General features: G+C 49.0%; 1 pseudogene; it reads left to right on the forward strand.

Annotated features, from left to right (window-relative positions):
- Window positions 1–1,006: 1,006 nt before the first annotated feature.
- LOC144162062 (septin-7 pseudogene) lies at window positions 1,007–2,290 on the forward strand (annotated as a pseudogene).
- The last annotated feature ends 14,037 nt before the right edge of the window (window positions 2,291–16,327 follow it).

Here is a 16,327-nt window from a genome sequence, read left to right on the forward strand (position 1 = left end):
GGACTCCGCGGGAGCAGACAATGCACCCATGAGCCTTAGCGCTTTTCACCCGTCACCTATATTGCTAGCATTCGCAAAGGTTCAGTGTAGGCAGTGCGAAGGTTAGGATGTTGCGAGGATGTTGTCATATTTGCGAAGATCTCAGATAGATATGAGGCCCTGATGCGAAATGTTATGCGAAATTTAGGCTGTACGATTGGTCAGCGTTCGAGGACTGACAGCTCTCTTTATACCTTTCTCTCCCTCTCTCTCTCTTTCTACTTTATCCTATCACTCCCCCTCTACTTCCCTTCCCCTGCACTGGGTTGTATGCAGGTGAGCTCCCTGCCGAGCTCAAAATATCCCCAGTGAATTTCCTTTCATTTTCCCGTCGCAAACCACAACCACCACCACCACCGACATGCATGGCTCCCCGTCATGAAAAAAAACAAAAACAAAAAAAAACTACTTTGGCCTAACAAAACTTTAACCTTAGTCGAAATTAAGCTGTTGCAACTGAACTATTTTGGCTTGAAGTCACGTTAGTACAGGGGATGTAAGGTAAGAATATTTTTTCTAGTTTTCACTTCAATCACCATCATTTTTCTGAATGGGTGTTACCCCTAAGCTTGACTATCCACTTGAGAGGGTCCGTGCCGCGTTAAAGATGGAAAGCAAGCAAGCATTTTGGAGTAAGTTTCCAGTAGAGCATTGGAGCTAAAATTCCCGAGAAAAGTACAAAATACGCGTGCCAATCTGGTTCATTCGATCATTTTGCTTATTCTTTGCGCTTCCTTTAATAGAGTATCATCATCACCCTGGTGGATGGTCATCTGATGCACGCGCGTGCGCTTCCAGAGGTGGTGGTGGAACCTTGCCTCAACAAAAACACGGTCCCGTCTTCCGAGCACAACCTCGTTGGTGAACGCCAGAAGGTACCCCGGGTGATGCGAAACAGCGGCAGCGCGTATTCGACATGAGCGGCGACACCACCTCACTGGGCAGCTTCGGTTCTTCGGGCAGCTCAGGCTCGGCCGGGAGCCGTGGACCCGGCGAGGGCTACGCGGGATTCTCCGACCTGCCCAACAGGGTTTACCGCAATGCAGTCAGGAGGGGCTTCGACTTCACTCTCATGGTGGTCGGTGAAGCGGGACTGGGGAAGTCGACCCTCGTTAACTCGATGTTCGCGGCGGACGTCTACTCCAGCGAGTACCCGGGGCCATCTCACCGGGTGAAGAAAACGGTACAAGTTGAAACACTTAAAGTTCTTCTGAGAGAAGGCTTTGTAAGCCTACGCCTGACCATCGTTGATACCCCGGGCTTTGGCGATGCCATCGATAACACCCGCTGTTGGCAGCCCATAATAGACTACATCGAAGCTAGGTATGCGGAGTACTTCGAGGCTGAGTCAAGAGTGATTCGCAGAACATTTCCTGACAATATGGTTCACTGCTGTCTTTATTTTATCGCTCCCTCTGGACATGGACTGAAACCTCTGGACATCGAATTTATGAAGCGGCTGCACGATAAGGTAAACATCGTTCCAGTGATTGCCAAGGCGGACACCATGACACCCGAAGACTGCATCCTATTCAAGCGTACAGTTGCGAATGAGTTGAAACAGAACAACATTCGCGTCTACGAATTTCCGGACTGTTGTGAGGATGGCGAGGACAGTGACGGGGAACAGTCTAAGCAGTGGCTGCCGTTCGCTGTTGCGGGAAGCAACACGGTAGTAGAAGTGAACGGACGGAGGGTCAGGGGTCGCAAGTACCCCTGGGGCGTTGTAGAGATCGAGAACATGGAGCATTGCGACTTCCTTGCCCTGCGGAACATGCTCATTCGCAGTGCCACGCAAGACCTGAAGGACACAACAATCCACGTCCACTACGAAAACTATCGCTACCAAAGGCTGATTGGGCTTGGGGGTAGCGGGGAGCCCAGTCGCCCCAAATTAATCGAGAACCCAGTCGAGCGAATGGAAGAGAAAAAGGACCCCGACGCTAAGATTCAGCACTTGGAAGCTAGAAAATAGGAGACGCTTGAGACGAAAATCCGCGAGAAAATGCTCAAGCTTTGGGAGGATCAAGCTAATTTGCAGCGATAGAACGAACAGATGAAGGGGAGCCTCGAGCAACAGAGGCTGGAAGTGGAACAAAAGCACCGAATATTTGAACGGAAGAAGATGTCCTTCGAACTCGCCTACGTAAACATCAGTGATGGTTTTTGGGAGACAGCAGTGGACAGTTGCTTGAAAGAACAGCTGGACACAAAAGAGAAGCGGAAGCAAGAGAAGAAAGAATCTTTCTAGGAACCACTGCGTTACTCTTCGAAAGCCTTCAATATGGTCGAACAATTTTCATGTTCCAGCCGTCTTACGGCCCTTGTTACCTCACAGGTGCTCCTCCTTCGCTCTGCATTTGCGGCCACGCTGCAGCTGCCGCTCGCAAACGTCAAATAAAAAATTGTGCGTCAGCTTTAAGCTGTGCTGCGCTGCTCATATATCAACGCGCTGATGTGTTTTCAGAGATGGTCCGCTCCATTGTCATCCTTTTCTAACGAGCTCCCGCAAGGAACCCGACACCATGCATTCAACAACTGGGGTTATAGATCGTATGATTCAGTAGTATTTTAGACGCCTAAATAAATCGCTCTAAAACAAAGTATTTACATGTTTTCAACGTCAAGCGTGTCGCTAAAGTCGGATTCTGTCATTCTCATTGGCAGCGACGTCAACACACCCGCCGATCATATGCTTTCACAACGGAACGAGAGGTGATGCGCACGCTTTCTTACCCCATATGAGTAAGCTTAGGTGCCCCGTAAATTTTTTTCATCCAAGTTCATCCTCAATGGATTCCCCAACTGTTGCTCTAACTTCTTTCCTCCCCGTTCGTGAACGGAAATAAAAACCATTCTCCAAACGTCCTTATGGTCCGGTACATCGATAAGGCGTGCGCCTTCTGATGATGATGATGATGATGATGATGATGTCCTCAAACATTTTGGCACGTACCCACCTATTAACGGTGCGATCATTGGTATCGCCGTCTTCATCGTCGTCCTCGTCATCATTTAAATGATCATCACCGCGGCTTTCAGAAGAAGAGGGGGAGACAAGACCTCTCTGGTCACACAAAACGAAGCTGAATGTGCAACAGGTCTTTGTTCCACCCTTTCCACTTCAACTCAGTCGTCAATATTTGAAGTCATGTCGAAGACGTCAGTATCGCCTAGTCCCTGGTGGGACGAAGAATGTTCGCGCAGCTTTAGGCGTAGAAAGGCGGCCTGGAAGAAACTTTGCCATAACCTATCCCCGCTTAACTGGTGCACATAGAAATATTTTTCAGCGGCATTCAAACGCGCCGTATCCAATGCTAAACAGAATTATGACACAGATCGATCTTCGTGTCTCTCCAAGCCTAACAGTAAGCGCGCGCTTTTTCGATTTCTTCGGTCGCGGAAAGCAGTACCCTCTCGAGATAATACAGACTCTGTGGTGCTATTTCCAGGTGAACTCTCAGAGTCCCTAGAGTCGATTGCTGATGGGCTTCAAGCTCGTTTTTCATCTTCTTTAGCGATGTCCTTTACTCCGCCAGACGTGGTAGACGACTTCATAGAGGTATACCGCTCTCAGAGCTCGCTGACGTCATGACTAAATTGACTGCTGCAGCTCCTGGCCCAGATGGCATCACTACTGGAATGCTGTAACTATAATTTGATGAGGCTCCCAATCATTTACTTAACATGATCAATTATTCTATTAGACATGCATGGATCCCCGATGTCTGGCGTCTCGCCAAAATACTTCCTGTATTTAAGAGTGCTGTTCAAGGCCTCTAAATTGAAAATTTCAGGCCTATCGCGTTGGCATCGAACGTGGTTAAATAAATCAAACGGATCTTGCAGCAGCGCATAATGCAATTGGTGTCCAGTTCTAGAATCTTTAGCCCGAGCCAAATTGGTTTCTGCCCTGTGTGTTCGATTTGGAGTGCGCATATGGGCCTTGAAAGACGGATTAAACTAGCCCGTCGCACTAACCAGTTTGCGGCTTTAGTGACCCTAGATGTAGCAAAAGCTTTTGATAGCGTGGAATACCCTCCGTTGTTGTCCCGGTTACAAGTCTTAAACTTCCCGAGGTACATTATAGCTTGGATTTGCGAATTTCTGAGAGACAGGCAGTTCAGTTGTGAAAAATTTAATGTTACTTCCTCACAGCGGCCACAGTCTAGGGGTGTACCTTAAAGGGACACTGAAGGGATATGTAAACATTGCGGGATTACTAGCGCAAATTGTAGTCCGGAGTCCCCAGGCCATGTTTCGACCACTCTGGGCGCGTTTACGCGATTTTATTTAGTAGAAAAATTAATTAGAAAATGCTGTCCTCCTCTCTTTACGCTCGCCCATTTTCTGTGGCGTTTTCGTGTGACGTCGGGAGGAGCCGAGCTCGCAATTGGCTGCGCTACTGCACGGCTCCCCGGCCTTCAGACAGAGTCAGTGGGCTCAGCGTTTCGTCCGCCGGCCGCCGACGGGTCGTCGCAATTCGTTCGCTCAGTTGAAACGAAGCCAGGACACGTTTGTGAATGGAAGAATGTGCCTTTCCTTACTTGGTTAGTTTGTACACTGTATCTAGCTCCAAGTCAAGGTCGCTTCACACAAGCGCTGCACAAGCGCACATGCGACGCTTCGCTGACTGGCATAGGCGTGCGCACAGGGGGGGCAGGGGGGGGCGGCCGCCCCCCCTAATTATCTGAAGGGGGGCGCCAAATTGGCCCATATTTTGCCAATGTAACACATTAAAGTAAAAATTTCTGCTCAGAAATATTTTGTATGTGTTGCAAGTCCATCGCATTGAATAAAAATTTTATAACCATCCCTCTTTGCACTGCGTTCGGACCGCTAGGCCTTCAGTGGGAAGAGGTCTGGAGTTGCTGTAAAGGAGGAGGAGGAGGAGGAGGAGGGAGGGGGGGGGGGCGCAACGGTAAGACTTTGCTCCCCCTAATCGAGAACTCTGCGCACGCCAATGCTGACTGGTACGCCAGTAGGAAAATATGAGGCCTCTTGAAGGCGGGAGAAGAGTCAGCGAAGTCAATATAGGTACTAAGGAAATAAAATCAACTGATATTTTTCCCGTACAGCGTAACACTAGGGTGCGGGAAGCACTTTTTTGCGCTGGGCGAACATGCACAGCGGCCAGCAGCACGACTACGCATCTGCGAACGCTTTTCTGTCTAAGAAATGCAATTGCTAAACGTGAGATATTGTGGAAACTTGGTGGATGCTTACTGCACGAGCGCAAAACAACAAATAGTCACCTAACCTGCTTGGAATGCTAAAACTAAATAAAAGTGTAAACTGGTTATACATTATATACCTTATATTTCCAACGTCGACAGCGCTCGCCCGTGGCAAAAGAAACTCGCGCGAAAGCGGACAAATGGAAAGGGGCTTATTTGTCCACGTTTGCTAGGGCGACCGTGTGTAATTTGTTCTTAGTATGCAAACTGTGGTACGTGATGCAGGTGTTGCACTGCTCACGCACGAACGTGCAAAAGTTGCATAGTGTTCGCTGTTTTTGTTTGGGCCTCGAATTGGAAGAGGTGCAGTCGTAACAACCTTTTTAGGCGTGTGAAAGATGGAGGAGTGGGGCTAGCGCATTTATTTATATTAGTAAATAGATTTCTTTTTTTGAGAGAAGTAAGGGACCCTTTTCTTCGTACAGTGTGTCAATTAAGGCTAGGGAGGGTTCTCCCCGATTTTGTGATTACGACTGAATACATGACGGGAGGTATCTTTGGATATTTTAAGGAGGTCGTGGCCAGCGTAAAGTTTTTAAAGGCAAGATTTTCAAAAAGAGTATTTAAGTACGGTTGCGCGTAAGAAATTATACCATGATATTGTCGATGTTGTGTTCCCTGTTCCCATGTACAGGGCTATGTACTTTGGAAGGCCCGGTAGCGATGTGCTTAAGAGGGTTAAAAGAATGCAGATTCAACCAGGGGTCAAATCCTTTATGTTTAGGTTACATACAGGAACATTATTAGTACGAACATTTATGGAAGAAAGGGGGTTATTCGTACCATGGGGGACAGATTGTTTTAGTTGTAAATCATAGATCATGTATTTTTGCATTGTTGGGAGGGAGCATATTTTTGGGATGTGCTACGGAGGACATTACACAAAGATTTTCCTCTAGATCCTCACGGTATACGTTTCCTTGCAATAGACAATGAGGATGGAGTGCCTTACGATTTAGTCATGGCACTGGGTCTCCATAGTATATGGCGCTCTCGTACAGCAAGGTTGTACAATGATGTTGATGCGCAATGTGCAAGGGGGTTTTCAAAGAGAGCATTGGGCGATTTGTTGATTAAGTTCCACCAGGAACTACCTGATTGGCTGCCGCTAATAGAGCAACTAATCAATATGAGGGCATTTTAAATGGACAAAGTCAGCCCTGTAGTGGCTGGCAACTCCACCTCTTGTATGTGTACATATTTGCAGTGTTGAGATGTAATCTGTTGTGAATTGTCAAAGACAGGCAATAAATACAAAAAAAAAAAAGCCCGTGGCCGAGTCGTTTGGAGCGGTCGGTATGTCATCGCAAGTGTTTTGCAAGTCACAAGTTCGAATCCCCGCGGGTACGTGCCTTTTTTTTTTATAAGTTAACTTTTTCGTTTTCCGCCGATGTTTTCTATATTGAGTTCACCTTTTTTTGGGCCGCAACGTTCATTGCTCCACGAACTAGTTCACAGAACGCGCGCTGGCTGGCACTGGCGCGCTAGCGAGTTCTCGTTGGCGTGCTGTTGCCATACGCACCGACTGCTTGCGGGCAGTGGGCACAGGCCAGAATCAACAGACCCTTGGCCTGGTGCGAACACGCTTTTTACGATACAGGCATGAGTGAGGCAAGCTCCAAATATGGGGGAAAAGCGCATGGCATTTGAGCGTCTGCAGGGACGCGGAGGGCGTTCATGCACTGCGTAGGCCTCGGCTAGTGAATGCTACGATTCCAAGCCGTCCAAGCAGTTTACAGCCGACAACATGGCAGAAGCGCGGTACGATGATTATTGAAATATTGAGAATGCCCATCCAACAGCGTCATCGGTTGTGTTTTACAGAACCGAAACCGAAACCGAAACTTGTTTGATTGCTAACCTGGGGTATCGTCCAATCACGGTGCCCCCTCCTCCCAACGTCACAGCCTTAGTTGGTGCGGCCGCCGCAAACCGCGCATGGTAGTTTTTCTTCTTTCGCGTTTTGTAAAATAATTACCGATTTGTCAATCGGATAAACGATGAAAAGTGTGCTAATTTGAGCCAGTCTACGCAGTGCAAGCAAGAACGGGAGCTTGACAAATTCACTTCAGTGTCCCTTTAAAGTGTCCGCGTATGCGGACGACGTGTCCCTGTTCATTCGGGACGAGGACAGCTACCGTGCGTTTATGCGGCTATTTCAGGAGTACGGTGAGCTGTCTGGAGCTCGACTGAACAGGGGAAAAAGTATGGCGGTGCGCTTCGGCACATTTGCGTCTGGCTTGGCGGGCGACGTAGAATGGGTGACGGGTGTTCGAGTACTAGGTGTGGTTTTTCATTCCTCGGGTGAAGTGGCGCGTAGTACGTGGAAGCGCCTCCTTGAGACAGCGGAGCAGCGTCTTGCGGTTGCGTCAAAGTTCGGACTTTCCCTCGCAGAGCGCAGCTACATAATTAAGTCGTCCGTCTCGGCGGCGCTTTTTTATGTAGCACACGTAGCGAAACCGCCGCGCCATTTCACCCGTCAGCTCGCCACGAAGTTTGGGTCGTTCTTTTGGGCGGGCAAGACAGAAACCGTGTCGCGTGAGCTGTTCAGACTGCCCAAGTCAATGGGTGGTTTCAGTCTGCCTTGCTTGCAAACCGTGTGTAGCGTGCTTGCCGTACGCGCAGTGTTCGACCTTGTGGACTCAACTGAGTACCCAGGGAGGGCGCTGCTGCAGTACTTTCTGGGAACTCACCGCTCAAGGTTTTATGACGAACGCATTGCCGGTCCCTCTGCTGAGCAGTCACCGCAATTTTATGCCTATGTTGTCAAAACACTGAGAAACGTTCAGTCTACCTTGCCAAGCCTAAATTTTAGGGAAATTACAGCAAGCGAATTGTGCGAAAAATTGGCAATAAACCAATTAGATAATCAGCAGACAGCAAGATCACGCGGTGTCCGTTGGCATCAGCTGACTTCGACGGAGCTTCCTTCTGATGTTAGGGATTTCGGATGGTTGCGTGGCTGGCAAGTTCTTCCGACGTGTGACCGTCTGGCGAGATTCGGCATTGTGCGTTCCTCACGGTGCCCGCACTGCGGGCACACTGAAACATTGGAACATGGAACAATTTATGTTGAGCAAGGCCAGAGTGAGCTCGTCGTTTTGGTCGCCGTTCTCGTACGCCACTCTGCAAGCGCCACTTATAGTCTCTAGCGGATGCTTTGCACGCCGAGCCTCTCGAAGCAGAGCGGCCTCTTCCCTCACGGTCGTGCAAACTACCCGCTTAGGCCGGGCCGTGTGGAGTCATGATCACCTACAGCAGCTTGGACATTCAAGTCGAGGCTTTTCTACGGTACAGAGCGCATGCGCAAGACGACACGAGGACGAACGAATGAGGAGCGTACGCTATAACGTGTCTTTCTTGTTGCGAGCAAGTGCTGCCACGATACGACAAACGCTGGGGTTTGTTTTGTAGCGTAAGCTACACTGGCCGAGGTTGAGCGGTTTCGCGTGTGCCGTGAAGGGCGTTCTGCGCAAGCGCGAGGAGCATTGGATTGGTTTGGATCGGATCGGATTGGCTTGGATTGGCTTGGATTGTATTTTGATTGGATTGGACTAAATTGGATTGTGTTGGATTGAAATACAATCCAATTGGAGTACGGGTGTGTAGAGAACATTCGCCGGTCGGCGCATTCCAGAGGAGTGACGTCATAGCCGCGGCAGACGCATTGGCGCCGGCGCGTGCCTAGCTCTGCGCCTCCGTTGCGCAGTAGCCAAGTCTGACGCTGCGCCGGAGCCGCGTGATAGTCGTTTCGCGTGGCTCCTGGAGAGCTGTGCTGCGCATGCTCGAGGAGCAGTTACTGGACCGGGCTGGACTGGACTGGATTGCATTGTATTGTATTGTATTGTATTGTATTAGAAATCGTTTTAGCAGCAGTAAGCATGATAATCTGCTAATCCTAAACAACCAGGAAACCCAAGAATAACCAGCTGAACCTTAGCTCACGCTACGTATATCTGGCATAGCCGAGCTAAGCCACTGCTATTTTTTTTTATGGCCAATGTTGGCCAGTCTCCCTGTGTGGGCAGCTTAGCTTGACGAACGTGTGTTCGCTCGAGGCACGTGTGCACGAGCGCTCGGCATTTTCTTGGTATTTTAGATGCGACGCTGAGAGCATCTCTTGTCGGCGACCCTGTCCTTCCTGCGTGCGTCCGTCGTCGTCGTCGGCGTCCGCACTCTCCTCCGCTCACCCCCCCTCCTCTCCTCCGCTCACCCCCTTTCCTCTCCGATAGAGAACACTCTCTCGCGAGGGGCATTGGATTGGATTCGATTAGACTGGCTTGGATTGGATTGGATTGTGTTGCGTCATAGCCGCGGCAGACGCACCAGCGCCGGCGCGTGCCTAGGTGAGAGTGAACACTCTCTCTCAACATCTGCGGGTGTGCGGCCCAGCGCGCTCTCACTCCGCCGGTGGGCGGCGCTGCGCGCGGTGCTGCGCATGTGCAGTACTCTCTCTCTCTCTCCGCGGTCTCCTCTCCTTCGGGCGCGCTGCGCATATAACCGGTGTGCCGCTCTCCGGCGGCCTTTCGGTCGACGGTTGCTCTCCGATTGCGCTTGAACCCCCCCCCCCCCCCTCAGCGTCGCATCACACCAGGGTTCCCGCGAGGGGAGGTGGTCGTAATTTTTTTAACTGCGGACACCACACACAAACGATTTGTTCAAGAGCTTCGTTGTTAAAAGACACCAGTGATCGTTGTAAATAAAAACGGTCCTTGAAAGAACAATGGAAATACGTATAAAAACAGCGTGAATGTGCCAACTCTGCAGTCCCCATTGCTTCTTTGGAAAAAAATTATAATTAACAAAGTAAAGACGCTTCGTCGCTATAATCGTATATACAGTCAAACCCGGCTATAACAAACCCGGATAGAGCGAATTATGCTATATATCGAACAAAAATAATTCAGTTACGGAAATACGTGGGAAACATATTCCTTATAACGAAGTTCACATCCGATATATCGAACTCTGCGCCGCGCCTAGAATGGCCGCCGAAATGCATGGTCTCGGAGCGGCGATTGAGATGTGGATTGGCCGCGACCACGGAGCAAGAGTTGCGACTTGGACATTGCGCCTCGCACGGAGCGACATGACGCCCGACACTTTCCGTAACTGTTTCCGACGCGCGGGACTCACGACGGAACCCGCGCAGTCAGCGAGTCCGGACCAAGACAGCAGCATCGGTGAACTGTGGGAAGAGCTCCCCCACATTCCCGATGATGTCGCGAGTGAAAGCCGTCCGACGCTTATAATGAAGCGCTTTCGGCAGTCAATGTGCTCCGCCAATGCTTCTTATATTTTGGAGTACGCGGACTCGAACTGGTGCAAATAATGTTTCGTTTAGAGACTGATATGCTAGTTCAAGCCGCCAAAACGAAAGTGAAAACAAAAATCACCGCTTTTTTCTTTGCAAAGTAGGCAGTTCAGGCGGAAAGTAGCTTTAATACTTGCAACAAATGGATTATTTTGGGTATGGTAACGGCTACTTTTCTGTGTTCGTTTTTGCATGCGGGGATGGTGGAGTTGAGGAGGCGGAGGGGGGGTTCCCGCGGATTGCGAACTTGTAACGATAAGTTCGTTATAAGCGGGTTCGGCTATATCGAACTATTGGATATATCGAACTAATCGCGGTGCATATTGCAATTCGCTATAAACGGGTTTTACTATTGAGAGACCAAGGCTCGGAGCGACGTTTATTCGGTTGGCCGCTCCGGTCCTCTGGCTCGGAGTCGCCAGATGCCAAGGCGGCTCGCAATCGGAGTGCGAGAGGGAGCGTACCAACCGAATGCATCGGCGACCTCGGAGCAGCGCGCCTGTAGGGCCACCGTGCAGCTAGCTAGCGCGGGAAGCCGCCGGTTCAACCGCGGCGTTTTGTGTCACGTGACCCGCCCTCCCGGCCAGATCCCGGCACGCTCTCACTTCGAAGTCAGAGCGGTCTGGAGCGCTCCGAGTCGGAGGATGACGCTCCAAAAGAACCAACCGAAGGTAGTTCGAGCGCTCGAACTGTACCAACCGAACGCGCGGCCGCTTTTCAGAGCACTCCAGAGCGCTCGTAAACGCCCAACCGAATACACCATAAAAAACTGAAGTCGCTAGAATGGCCAACCCACCCTGATGATGAGTATGTACAGGAATGAAGATGATGAAGAACAGGCGTACGAGCTAGTGCTGATTCTTATGTACAGATGAAGACGAGGCGCATCTGTCCACAGTCCACTCGCTGGTCACCACTTGTAGTATTGGATACCAGGGGTAGTAATTCACATCATTAGCGAAAAAAAAAACAAAATAAAACTTTAAACGAATGAAATAATCCAGCCTCTTTCGCTACTTATAGCCATATTTCACTGTAAAGAACTCACTCTAGACACGCGGCATAAGAATGCTACGCATTACTAGACAATTCTCTGAATTTCTGTTGATTTTTTTATACACCTGGAGCTATCTATGTTTAACTGTTTGTTTACTAATTGGTATAGCATTTTCCGCCGCACGAGTGTTGCTCTCTGTTTGAGGGTTAAAATTCCTGCTTTTGATCAGTTGTCATGTATTTGTTATAGATAAACCTAATAGTTTTACTCTGTCTTCTTTAAAGTCTATCTATAAGTGGGTTAGAACAAAGAAACCAGGTGAGGTGTCCCTATTCCAAAGTTGGCTTTATTGTATAAGCAAGTAGTTTTGTTTGTAGTGGTGCCTGTGTTAGTCGTCCTCTCAGAAAAAAAAAATTCGGCGTAAGGCGCCTGATGTGACGTTGGCGACATGAGAATCCCATCTAAGGTCATGTGTTAAAATTATGCCAAGATGTTTGTGTTCATTCACAACTGTCAAGGGAGCATTATTTACGGTGTAGCAAAAATTTTATATCTGTTGTTTTCTGGTTATTTTTAAAAGTGCTGATTTTGTTGTGTTCAGGGGCATCTTTCAGTCGGCGCATGAATTGAACACTGGTTGTAAAGCCCGGTTGAGTACTAATAGATTATCTTCAGGGGAATTAATTTCTTGGTAAATGATACAACCGTACGTAAATAGTCTTAGGTTAACTCAGATATTTGCAGGTAAATCATTGATGAATATTAAATATAAAATAGGTGCCACCAAAACGCTGCCTTGGGGTACACCCGATGCGACTTCCACTATAGAGGATCTTTCTTAATGGATTTGAACGTATTGTGATAGGTAAGGCAAGTAGCCTCCGATCCAGTCCCTGATTGGAGCTTTTCCTATAGTTGCTTCTAGTTTTTTTAACAGTTTTATGTGGGGTACCCGATCGAAGGCTTTCGAAAAATCAAGCATGATTTTTCTGTTTGTTTCTGATGGTCAACGCTTCATGAGAGGTTATTAAACAATTCAAAAAGTTGGGTGACGAGTGACATACCTTGACGAATATCGTGCTGAAATGGTGAGAAAATGCGCTCATTGGCGAGAAACGTTGTATGTTTAAGGATGATGAGCTCAAGTAGTTTGCACGTGGCGCTTGTTAGGAAAATCGGTTTGAAGTTGGAAGTATCCGCTTCGCTGCCCCTTTTGTGTACGGGGATTACTTTTTCCATTTCCCACTTTGCCGGCATTGAAATAATTGACAGCGATTTGTTAAAAATTATGCATAAATATTTGGCTCTCCATTCAGGGTAACCTTTGAGAAATGCATTGGGCATGTCGTCGGGTCCCGCCCCCTTAACCCCCCCCCCTTTTTTTTTTGTAATCTACGTTTGACATAAATTTGAGTACACAGGTTTCGGCTATTATAAGCGATTTAAACTTCCGGCTAAATGGAATGCCGGTGTCAGGTCAAATTCCTTTATCTTCAGGAAAGACCTGAAAATAGTCGTTAAACAGGTTGGCTCTGCTTTTATTATCGTCGGGGGATAAGCGTCATTAGAGTCACGTTTTGGGGGGTTAAAAAATTCCGAAATTTTTCGGGAGAGGTTTTCAGAAAGGCTGTGTCTAGCGTTCCGTCCAGACGGAACGATATACAAGTGCTAAAGTTCCGTCCAGACGGAACGGAGCTCTGAGGGTTATCCTTCCGTCCAGACGGAATACAAATGAGACCTTAGCGTTCCGTCCAGACGGAGCCGGCGTGAAATTTGTACAGTTCCGTCCAGACGAAAGCAAAACCGGCTGATTAGACGGCATGCTCACTCTTCAGATTTGGTGTGGAGGGTGCGCCTCCGACAATGGCACTCATGTAGCGGGTTCGATTCCCCTGGACATGCTTTATTTATTTTTTTTTTTGCGCGGTTGTGCCAGCGTTTAGTAACAGCTAACTTCGAGAGCAGTTGGTCTTGATTCTGCACTCAACCGGCCGCTCCGCTACATATAGAGCAAGGGACGACGTATCCATCGCCAGATTTCCGGTCATCTGTAGTTCGTAATGGTGATCACTAATTAACGGTTATTCTGGCTAGTCAATGAACGGAAGGGGGTCGTTCGGCTGGGTAAATATCAAGAAAGACTGGTCGCGCTGCTTGTTGTGAAGCGGGCGTGGTCGAGGTAGCGGCTTGGAGTTCCATTTGACAGAGTTAAAGTTTGTATGGAGACTCGGCGGAAGTAACCCCAGTTAAGTCTAACCGTGGTTACTAAACCTTAACCGCGCTTATCGCAAACTGCGGTTTTGGCTGTTACAAGCGATATTTTAAGTGTGGTGACAGCGGTCACTTGGTTGTGAGCGTAACAAAATAAATTAACACACTTTTACTTCACAATAAAAAACAAAATCTGAGCAGTGTAGACAAAAGGAAATATCGTTAAAACACTCGCTTCAGACCCAAACGCAACACACTCGCGCGCGCGGCGAGATTTAAGAGAGGGGCTTCCACAACAGCTCGCAACCGGCTTGGTTTTCTCGCGTTTGCTCGGTGTTGGGAACTTTAGGCTTAGCATCGCGGTGGATATTTGACCGCCGGTCCGCCGCTATCTCTACAACTGCGAATTACAATAGATAGCACAATTTTTCACCACACTAACACCCACTTTTTCGCATGTGGAAGTTCTTTTCCGCGATCAGATTGATTTCGAAGAGCGGCGACAAGCTGTTGCTGCCGTGGTCTGTGCCAATTCGAGCCGGTTTCAGTTCCGTGCGGGAAGGCACGCCGGCATGTTTGCAGGCACGGCCGACGTGCACGCCGATCGTTTCCGAGCTCTGAAAACGCACCCTGACTGCCTGCTTTGGCGAACGACGCGCAGAATTGACAAATTTAGCACGACTTTTGTCGTAGTTGATCGGGTGGACCGGGAAACGAGCCGCTGCTGGCTGGCAGTCGCGCTGACTGCGAGCGCGACGCAAAGAACGCAAGCGCCCCTTGAGGGCAGGCAGCTTTGGGGCGCCCGCTATTTGAGAACCTTCGTCTCCTCCGAACGCCAGGTGCTTTTTTATTTTTTTACCTCCGCTGATGCGCCGCAACTTGCGTCCCAACTGACTCGTGCGATTTTGAGCACTGCGGCTGCGGGAACTGCGGTTAGCGTGACCGAACTGAGGTGGCCGAGCTCAGTGTTCATTAACCACGGTTAGCCGGGTAACCGCAGTTTCGTTTGTCGTGTAACGCAGCAAACTGCGGTTCGCTTCACCGTGGTGAACTGTGCCCGTGTAACTAGGGTATTAGTCCGATCGCCTTTGTTAATTTTTACCCAACCCGTAAAACCGCTTCCGCTCATTGACTAGCCAGAGTCACATTTGATTTATAATCACTCTCAATTAGATGATCGGCCGTCAAACAAACCGCCAAGCTCGACCACGCCCGCTTCACAACAAGCAGCGCGAGCAGTCTTTCGTGTTATTTACCCAGCCGAACGACCCCCTTCCGTTGACTAGCCAGAATAACCGTTAATTAGGGATCACCATTACGAACTACAGATGATCGGAACTCTGGCGATCGATACGTCGGCCTTGGCTCTATATGTAGCGGAGCGGCCGGTTGAGTGCAAAATCAAGACCGTCTGCTTTCGAAGTTCGCTGTTACTGAACGCTCCGCGCAAAAAAAAAAAAAATGCATGTCCGGGGGGAATCGAACCCGCTACATGAGTGCCATTGTCGGAGGCGCACCCTCCACACCAAATCTGAATTTTTTTTTTCTTTATTGCCATACGAAGCATAACAACAACAACTGTACCCACACCAAATCTGAAGAGTGAGCATGGCGTCTAATCCGCCGGTTTTGCTTTCGTCTGGACGGAACTGTACAAATTTCACGCCGGCTCCGTCTGGACGGAACGCTAAGCTCTCATTTGTATTCCGTCTGGACGGAAGGATAACCCGCAGAGCTCCGTTCCGTCTGGACGGAACTTTAGCACTTGTATATCGTTCCGTCTGGGCGGAACGCTAGACACAGCCTTTCAGAAACCTCGGAAGAGTATGGGTATAAAACGCAGCCTATAAGTTGACAGCCTATACGGTTGATTCTTTGCCCAATTGTGTTTCACCTTTTAAATGCCATGCATAGAGCCTCACCGAGCACTGTACAATTAACATGCGCGATTAACAGGCATGGGCAAACGGCACTGTATAGCCTGCAGTTACGGGAGATATTCCGAGTAACCGCGAAACAACGGCGCGCTAACGCCCACTCAATCGCACAGGCTTCGTTGAAGCAACCAGGGAAAAAGCTTTGAAAAAAACGCAGACTGGGGATTTCAAACGGTGGCGCAATGAGCGAATCATCCGCCGAACAAATTCGCTGTACCCGTACATGGGTACATTCTGCAGCCAGCAGCACTTACCGCCGTTGTACATGCGCTGCGTATGCAGCTCTACTTCCGTTTCAGTAACACCGACACATGCTGTTCGACGGAGCTCGTAAAAAAAAAAAAAGGCGTAGAAGTGCAGGCGTGACAAAAGCGGAGCTTAATTTATGCCTACTTGTACACTCGACCACTCATATCCCTCTCCAGACTATCCGTGATCTTTGTACCCTCTTCCCTTCTTTAAACCTTATCTTAGTACTCGCCTGGCAAGAACACGTAGCGGAAAAAAAAATTAATAGCATCCTCGATACTTACTAAAGCTAATCCGGCCGCAGGCTCGTGTTTCCTGCCGTGCTTTTACAGAGAACACAGCC

The sequence above is a fragment of the Haemaphysalis longicornis genome, unplaced genomic scaffold (assembly GCF_048455015.1).
Source record: "Haemaphysalis longicornis isolate Haplotype H1 unplaced genomic scaffold, Haemaphysalis longicornis Haplotype H1 scaffold_12, whole genome shotgun sequence".
Classification (NCBI taxonomy): Eukaryota; Metazoa; Arthropoda; class Arachnida; order Ixodida; family Ixodidae; genus Haemaphysalis; species Haemaphysalis longicornis.